The 9,765-nt window shown below is 39.7% G+C and overlaps 2 long non-coding RNA genes across 2 annotated transcripts; both read right to left on the bottom strand.

The window, feature by feature from the left end:
• Nucleotides 1-1,654: 1,654 nt before the first annotated feature.
• On the bottom strand, nt 1,655-7,686 carry LOC137085213 (uncharacterized). The gene is made up of 3 exons (XR_010906928.1): nt 7,591-7,686; nt 1,909-1,985; nt 1,655-1,686 (listed from the first exon to the last, which is right to left on the bottom strand). It is a non-coding gene; the product is annotated as an uncharacterized lncRNA (long non-coding RNA).
• Nucleotides 7,681-9,603, bottom strand: LOC137085212 (uncharacterized). Its single transcript, XR_010906927.1, has 3 exons — nt 9,512-9,603; nt 7,781-7,927; nt 7,681-7,710 (listed from the first exon to the last, which is right to left on the bottom strand). It is a non-coding gene; the product is annotated as an uncharacterized lncRNA (long non-coding RNA).
• Nucleotides 9,604-9,765: the final 162 nt, after the last annotated feature.

Raw genomic sequence — 9,765 nt, 5'->3', positions numbered from 1 at the left:
TTTACAAACATGTTTTATTTGGAAAATTTTGAGAGTTTGTAACAGATTAATGAGTGAGTGGAATTGCTCAAAAACTTTAATACAATCACATGCAAACTGAAAAAAATAAATACAAAACTGGAACACTGGAAGAAAGCGAGAGAGAATATAGAACCCTAAGGCCGGAGACACACTGCAAGCGTGGCGTTTCTGCTGCATGTCAGCCGCGGGGCGGCTGCCTGGCGTTTTCTCTGTCTTTGCACACTAGAAGCGTGTCTGACGCGGCGCTGCTGCTGCTGGGAAGCCCTATTCTTCAGGTTAAATATAAATATATTGCCTATTGATACAGCAAAGACAACGTCAGAAGTAGCCTATTGACCATACATATGGTATTGACGGCAAAATAGGCTACAGAATATTTCGTTCTGTATTGACAGGTTTAATATTTCAAAATCGATAATTATGTTGTTTTTTATTATTACAAGTAGGCCTATATCTGCATTTATGTTAACCTAAAGACTTTCAAACATGAAAATGTCATTTATTAATATGTATTCGTGTCAAAATGGCATATAAACATCTTTTCCTATGCTATTTTGCCTAGAAACGCTTCCAACACGCTCGCATGTCGCGTGAAAAATAGACGTCTTTTCTATTTGAAGCATGCACGCGTTTTCCGTTTTCCGCGCGGCTCGGCTGACGCAGGCAGTATGCATGCAAGCGCTAACCGGTTAACACGGGAGCCGAAATAAAAACGGACACGCCACGCAGCCGAGACGCTCACGGCACGCTTGCAGTGTGTCCCCGGCCTAAAGTCTACTCAAAGTCAGTAGTTGTACACCCTTCTACAGGTATTATAGACCTCTTATGATTACTTTTCACCATTTGAATTCATTCTACATACAGATGTATGATACATACACTCATGCATTCATATTAACTAATTTCTAATAGCTTATTATATACAATAAAACTGCTTATACAACCATTTGCAATCAGAGTTAAAGGGTTAGTTCACCGAAAAATGAAAATTCTGTCATTAATTACTTACCCTAATGTTGTTCGTTTCCCAGTCTTCACCTGTCCAATTTTGGTGAGCTTGTGCAAATTGTACCCTCTTTTTCCTATTTGTAGTGGAAATGGGTGGTACCCGGTGGGGTCTTCTGCTGTTGTAGCCCATCCGCCTCAAGGTTGTGCGTGTTGTGGCTTCACAAATGCTTTGCGGCATACCTTATTTGTAACAAGTGGCTTTTTCAGTCAAAGTTGCTCTTCTATCAGCTTGAATCAATTTTTGGGTGAACCAACCCTTTAAGCTTTCAAGCCATTTGCAAGTCCTTCAGGATTTTAAAAACAATACATATACTGGAACTAAAACTGGAAAAAAGAGAGAATATATCACTTAAATCTTGTCACAGATTGAACTGTACACATCTTTTATGGTGACAGGAAGTCCGGCTCCATCCTTTTATTTTAAAACGACAGTCAAAAAAGGTCAGTGTATTTTTGATTCCTGTAGAATACTGGACTCCAAACACAACACACAAGAGTAGGCCCCAGTGCCATTGAGATCTCCTCACTCTCCTCAGTGATTACCTGGCCATCCAAAGTGAGTAAAATGTGGTCATACTGCAGGGGGTGACCCTCCCTGCAGCCTTTAAGCACCATTTTAGGTGCTAGGATGTCAGAAGGGCTGGTCTGAGCATGGCCCTGGAGGAGAGGAAATAATAGCATTAACCATCTTCTCATATTTATTTCTATATTGAATGTAATTGTCTCTTCAATTTAACAAGATAGTTTGAAGAGACCAACAAACAAAAAAACAAATGTTTGAATTAAAATAATTTGCATATTAAAATGCGAGTGTAAGTAATAATGGTAGTGCTTTGATTAGATTGTGCTTTACACACTAGTAAACTGTTCAAGGCTCACCTCAACTTCAAACAGCAACCTCGGGTCATCCTTCAACAGTGCAGGCAAGAGCAAAATAGCTGGTTCCAACTGTAGGCCTTTAAACAAAATAACATCATTAGATTAACATAACATGGGGGATGCTTTTAGCCAATACTTTTTTTGTTTGTTTTAACCTTCATTACTGTTTAATGCCCAAGGTATATTTTGTTTTTTATATGTACACTTAGGCGAACGCACAGCCATTCAAAGTATACTTAATTTGACTAGTACAAATACACAGGCATTCATCACATGCACATTGGGACAAGTTGCAATACCCCTCTTTGCCTGCAGGGAACAAAGGAGGACAGACATGGGAGGTAAGTGAAACAAGTCTTTTTTGCAACGATAGGAGAACAAATCGGGAATGCAACACAAGCATGGATGAATGTCAGGTGACACAGTGTTCTCTGTGCAGGTGGTGTGCGATGTAGATGACTGGTTAGTAGGAGAACCAAGCAGACAACACAAGAAAAAGAAGACAGATGACAGGTCAGGAACAAAAGGTAGGTTTCTCAGGTGAGTATAAAAGTATATAATATAATTTTGCACTCTAGTGCAAAACCAGGCCTGGTCTGTGATGCTTCTCTTTGTCGAAACCAGAGAATATGGTGGAGTGGAGAGAGCGCAAGTAGGGTATGCTAATGAGTGATAACGATGGTGATAATGAGGAGTGAGTGTAGATGTGGAACAAGAGGAATGCTGGGGTTGTTTGAGGGCGTCTGCGTCCTGGACTCATTATGGTTCATCAGAGCAGGTTGTCTCAAGGATGGTACAGGAAGACCGGTTGATTTGGAGACCAGGGCGCAGTTGGCAGTTCAGGTGGTTCAGGAAGCCATGGCGGTGCAGGTGGTTCAGGAAGCCATGGCAGTGCAGGGGGTTCTGGAAGATCATGGCGGTGCGATGCAGGTGGTTCAGGAAGCCATGGCAGTGCAGGGGGTTCTGGAAGATCATGGCGGTGCGATGCAGGTGGTTCAGGAAGCCATGGCAGTGCAGGCAGTTCAGGAAGCCATGGCAGTGCAGGTGGTTCAGGAAGATCATGGCGGTGCAGGTGGTTCTGGAAGCCATGGCAGTGCAGGCGGTTCTGGAAGCCATGGCGGTGCAGGTGGTTCAGGAAGCCATGGCAGTGCAGGGGGTTCTGGAAGATCATGGCGGGGCAGGCGGTTCAGGAAGTCATGACGGTGAAGGCGGTTCTGGAAGCCATGAAGGTGCAGGCAGTTCGGGATGTCAAGGCAGTGCAGGGGTTGGAGCCGATGTGTGTGTGGCCAAGACACATATGCTAGCTTTATATAGGCACAGAAATGTCCTCTGCAGGGTATCTGCAGGTTTCACCAAGTCAAATTTAAGACTTTTTAAGACCTTTTTAAGACCATTATGAATAAAATTTAAGACCTATATCATGCAATAAAAAAACATGCATATGAAATGCAGAATCACTCAATTTGGCTACTTAAAATTATATTATTTAATTTATTTAAATTGAACAAAGTATTAGTAAACGTATTATTCATAGCTCAATCCCACCAGGATAAGCGCATATATATATATATATATATATATATATATATATATATATATATATAAAAAATTAGTTTTTATTTTGTGGTGGTCACTTTCATAGATTTGCAAACATTTTTATTTTTTTAAATAATTAGGATGCAACATTAACCATATTATTATGTTAGATGCACAATAGTCACACATGGCAATAAAACTGACAAAATGCATGAATCTTGTTTTGTTATTATCAAAAAAGGCTGGTTCAGTTGTGTGCGATCTATCTTTAATAACACGTTCGCTTGGGGTGGGAACGTAAACCACAGCAATAATTGCTTAATATAAGTAAAACGTTTTCAAGTGATTACGTAATCAAGTAATCGGTCAGTAATAAAACCTATACTTATAAACAAATGACAATAGGACAAATAAATACAACATAAAGATGCATATCTACAAAGAGGAGCACGCCACCGTTTTTAGAAATAGGGTTTATTCAACTTCTTTAGACATTTAGATATGTGGGCAAATGCATGTCTCAGTCCATGCATTATTTTAGTTTGGCAGGGTCGCCGCTAGCTTAGCTTAAAATGCATTTCCCCACATATCTAAATGTAGCAAAGTACCAAAGTAGAATAAGCCCCATTTCTAAAAAAGTTGGAGTGTTTCTTTAAGTGTAAGTGCTGTTTCGCCGTTTGTGTTGTTGTTAAGCTATATTAGTTTGCTTTCACTTTGAGAACATACTAATGCGCAGATCCAGTGCTTACTGACACGTCCCAAACTTTTTAACTCAAATCAGGATATAGACATATGCATAATGTGTATATTTGATCGTTCAAGAGTAACCTTAGGGTAATGAGCATAGAAATAACACATTCAATACACTCGCGCCAGCGCTGACACGCAGCAAACACAGCCTGACATCTGAGTTCGGAGTTTACATCACTGTTATTAACTCTTTTAGTGCAATCGGGTATATTATACTTTTATTTGGTCATTAAGCAAGATGGTGAGAAAGATTCGCCTTCGCGTTCACGATCGCGGAACTGCAAGAACCGTCAGACTCAGCTGAAGAATAAAATCCGTTTTATACGTCTGTGAGGTACGATCAGAAAGAGGCTCGTGCCAATAACACGAAAGCTGATTGGCTGCAATACACGTGGCATGCTTGTCTAATTTGTAGTTGTAATAGAGCGAACAATAGTTGGTCTAGCGAAAGAAAGAACTACAAACACCACAGAACAAACACACGCACACACACACACGTGCGCGCGTGCTGCGGGAGGCGAGAGCATTTCAATGAGGTAGCGTTACATGGACGCAGGAAAATTAAGACCTGTTAAACATTATTTAAGACCTAGAACGCAGTGCTTCCGCGAATTTAAGACTTTTTAAGGCCTTATATTTTGATTTTGAAATTTAATACTTTTAAGACTTTTTAAGACTCCGCGGGGACCCTGCCTCTGGGATGAGAGTAAACTCACTAACTAGAGTGGACTCATGGACTAGAGCCACCTCTGGGCTCTTGACGAGGAAGGGACTCGCCTCTGGACAAGAAAGGTAGTTGCTACTGGATCCTAGAAAAGGAAGTGAATTGAAATCATTGGCCATTTTAGGACACAAGTTCAGACGAGAAGTAATTTTAGGAAGGGAGTTCTGACAAGGCACCCATCTTAGGATGAGACTCTGGGGCTGGCTGTAAAGCATACTGGGGAACGACGCTCTCCAGTGAATTTCCAGCTCATGTTTTCTTTTTGTGGTTTGGTCTTCTGTCATGCACAAGGAAGAGGACAGACAAGGGGGATAAGTGAAACAAAAAGTCTTTATTGTAAAGATAGGATAACAAAGTGGGAATGCAACAATGATGCTGGTTTACTGAAGACTTAGCTGGTGGTGATACGTGGTTCTCTGTGCAGGTGGTGTGCGTTGTAGATGACTAGTGATAAGAAGATCCAAGTAGACAACGCAGGAAAAAAAAGACAGATGACAGATCAGGAACAACAGGTAGGTTTATCAGGTGAGTATAATAGGTAAGCACTCCAGTGCAAAACCAGGTAGAGTCTGTTGTGTGTCCTTTTTGAAGAAACCAGACCAAGTGGTAAAGTGAAGAGAGCTGAAGTTTGGTGCGCTAATGAGTGATAATGATGGTGATAGCTTGCAAGTGCAACCACTGAACCCAGCGAAGAATGAGGGATAGTGAATTTAGGCCTAGTCCACACGCTCACTGGCATTTTTATAAACGGAGTGTAAGGCCACACCAGCGGAGGGGGTCCTTGCCTGAGTATTGACTGTGTACCGCTCCCTTTGCATCTACTTGCACTTCCCTTTTGAACTGGCCTGACAAGCCAGACCCACATCAAGATGTTGACTCAGACTCACCGTTGACAGGGCTCAATCCAAGGGGCGTGATAAACGGTTGTCTTTCAAATTCCCTCTGCACGCAATAGGATAGTGCTACAACCAACCAGAGCAACGTGAAGTGGAACTAGTTGATAGATTAAACATTTGCCGTATCTGGTCGGTAAAACTCTGAACACATCTTCCCTTTCCAAAGGATGATTTCAGTGCCGTTCTTTGTTCTTTTCTCAAAGAAAAGCTTAACTCCAAATCTTCCAGAGTCGCGGCCAAAGCCGATTTGAAAGACCGCCGTTCGCCAGCTTCTTTGTTTACAAGTTGCATGCGGAACCTACACAAGACCGCAAATCTGCTGGAGTGCCGTCATTATGTTAAGCCCGCCCACCAACTTTAAACACAATGTGATTGGCCTGACCAGAGTTTATTTTTTCCAGTTCACAATTTTATGAGTTAATAGACCACACTCGCTGCAAATTAGATTTGCTGCTGCAAGGGTGCGTCTACTTCAAGGCTACTGTTAAACAGCATTTAGGAAGAAACTGTGTGTTTGCACATTGCGATTGCCAGTTCATCTGGTATTGCCAGTCTATCTGCCTTAACTGTCTGTACCCATTTAAAATGATAGGCAACCACTGCATTTTAAGCCCAATCCCAACAAAGATGTTAAAATTAGGTTGTATAATTTTTCTCTTTTGAAGCAAAAACAGAATGTTCAGACTTTAGCTTTGAGAAATGATGCTACATAAAACTTCATAACAGGTCCAGAAAAGAAACTGCATGTTAATTTTCAAGTCAATCCGGGGTGAGTTTCCCCATCGTTAGCCAACTATGGTCGCAAGTTCCGTTGTTACCGACATCGTTCATTGGAACGATGGTGTCGGAAAACACCAAACCGTTGAACTTTCGCAAACTGCATCGTAAACTTGTGTTGTTGGAACGACAGCTCTAGACCTTTGGTTAGAAGCATAGTTTCTTGTTTGCATGACGTGGACTTAAAAGGATACTTTACCGCTTTTTTCACATTAAACTATGTTATTCCCTTAACTAAGACGAGTTGACGCATACCTCTCTCGTCGGAGTGCGTGCACTTAATCTCTCTGACTCGCGCTGACGATCTGATAGCATTTAGCTTAGCCCACTAAGCCCAGTTCATTCACTATGGTACCAAACAGAGATCAAGTTAGAAGCCACCAAACACCTCCACGGTTTCCCTATTTAAATACAGTTACACGAATAGCTGAACGATCAAGTATGGTGACACAAAATAAAATGTGGTGCTTTTCTAAGCCGATTAAAAAGGAGAACTATAATGTATGGCGGAATAGCACTAAGTACTCAGCGCAGTAAAAAGTCCCAGGTCAAACATCCTACCTTTCATCTCCCCCTCCCCCCATTGCCAGAAATGAGAGGGAGAGGGGGTGATGTGAGGGACAATGTTTCAGCCGGGACTTTTTTCGAATACATACAAATGTCCTTTATGTATTATGTATATGTATAAGGCCATATTAAATGACCTTTTTTGAAGAGTATGCATGTGCGGACGCGCTCTAGTACGTAAGAAAGAGCCTTTGATTGAATAAGGAAATGAAGCAAAATAACTGAGAAAAATAAGAATTAGGCCTCAGGTGCCATGTCCATAATGTATAGCAAAAGATCTAGCATGAATTCTATCTCAAAATAATTAATTAAAAGCAGTTATTACTCCACCACCTGCGTTACTTCGTTATACGGGAAATGCACTCCAGACCAACAGAACTGTAGGTAGAGCCAATTTCTTGTTTTGTTGAATTATAGCACCACCCTTATTACCTTTTTTTAGCCTGCCATCTTCACAGTCGTCAATCTTTCGCCTGAACTTGTCCTTAAGGGGACTCCGTGAAACTTGAAAGTCTCTGTGCCATTACAGAGAGCGGTGTAAGAATTTGTTGGCTAAAGTAAAAAAAGACATATTAAAAAATAGTCATACATAAGGAGGCAATCAACACACTACTGTACTTACCATTTTCACCAGTCTGAAACGAGTCTCCTCTGTGCTATGGTTGGACAAAAACATTTTCCACACCATCCTTTCTTTGAGGAGCTCTATGTTTGGTTGAAGCTTCTCTAGATGTCCCCTAATACTTTGTTCATCTTCTCCTGCATCAACCTATAGGGGTATTGAAATTGTTACAAATGTGGGTACAAATACAAAACACACTTACACAGGAATCTATAAAGATTAATAAAATTTGTCTTAGATGAACAGACACCAAAGTTCTGCTGCTACACCAAATGTGAATTGAGAAAGTTTGTTTGACAGCCACCATTTAAATGTTTATACTTTAAAAAACAAATTTGAGTAGAAATATGTCATTTGTTTAGCAAATATTTTAACTTTATTATTATTTAAAAAAATCCTTGTGTAATTTAAGAGTTTGTACAAATCTGTTCAATTTTACCTTCAATATTATAGTAGGCTTCAACTGACTCCTATAGTTTACAGCATCAGTTAAGAGATGTGTATCCTATTCCTTGAGAAAATGTGCCATGCATGTGGCATACCTGTTATGTAGCCAAAAATAATCGATATTGAACCAAGCTGTTCTTGTGACAATTTATTTAATTTAACTCTTAATTTTTTTTAAATGACATAAACTAAATAGTTTTTCAGTTATCACAACTGTTATAACAGAAACACTGGCACTGGTTATTCAATAAACAGATATTACTGTTAACATTACTAAACTCTGCTCAAAAGAAATGTAATTACAAATTGATCCATATCGTGATGTGTATCGTATCGTGACATTGATGATGCACAGCCTTAACTGAAAATGATCTTCAAACCAATTCATTAACAGTTACATGCAAATATTCATGACATGAAATTGGCCAATGTTAATAATTAAGCTAATGATAAATAGCCTAAATAAATAGAGCTGGAACGTTAAAGAATTTGTTGTTTGCTTCCATTCCAGTTACATTTGCATAGAAGTCTTTGACGTAAGTTAACCTTACACTATGTAATGTTACACCTCTTGCATGTAAGATTAAATACATTATATGAGCTTTAAACGGTTAACATAAGTATGCTTACATTATAATTTTAACTTAATAGTTAAGAAGTTGTGCATATGTTATTTTTATTTCATATTCACTAACGTTACTAGACACAGTATCCATGGGAACGGTGCAGCTAACGTTATATAAAGCCCACCTCTAGGACCGTGGCTGTCATCTCTATCAGCGATTCAAAAAAAAAAAAAAAGATTAAATAGTTGGTCACGAAACGAACGACCACGTTATCCTTAATTATTACTTAACGTTACACTTCAGTGTTAGTTAAGCAACAAATATCCCTAACCGTATCTCCTTAACGTTAACTTAAACCCCCCTCTGTCTCTCGAGCTTTGTCGGTTGACGTTACACCAAAGGCGTTTCAGTGTATTTGGTTGAAATAACTTAACGTTAACGTTACTAAAACGTTACTGCTGCAACTCTGGCTCGAGTGTAAGAAATTATTATCCTTTTTCTTTTTGAGCGTCACTAGGATGTTATTCGCTTTGTTTATTGCGAAAAAAAAATCCTTAACTAAGTTAAATTAGTCAACACAGTTGGTCAGGCTCCACACAGTCGGCTAACATTACTCAAAACACGGTACAACATTTTAAAATACCAACAAAATGTCCCCCTAACAAGGAACTCAACTTTAATAGCATATTTATGTGACAGTTGGAGGTATGACACTCACCTGGGCAAGATTCTTTCTCCTCAGTCTCTCTTCATAACGACGACGCCGGCTCCAAAGGTCCAACGAGCAACGACACAATGACCCAGTTTCTCGAGTAGGACCGCTCGCGCACAAACAGCGTACATCTGATTGGCGCGTTTATATCTTATATATATATATATATAATATACGGACATCATAATATGTTATTAAAGCTAGACTACACAAATGAACAAAACATAAAATTAAAATAAAGTAAATTAGGTATAAAATAT

Source organism: Pseudorasbora parva, chromosome 8, assembly GCF_024679245.1.
Source record: "Pseudorasbora parva isolate DD20220531a chromosome 8, ASM2467924v1, whole genome shotgun sequence".
In the NCBI taxonomy this organism is placed as follows: domain Eukaryota; kingdom Metazoa; phylum Chordata; class Actinopteri; order Cypriniformes; family Gobionidae; genus Pseudorasbora; species Pseudorasbora parva.
This window is presented reverse-complemented; position numbering and strand designations above follow the sequence as displayed.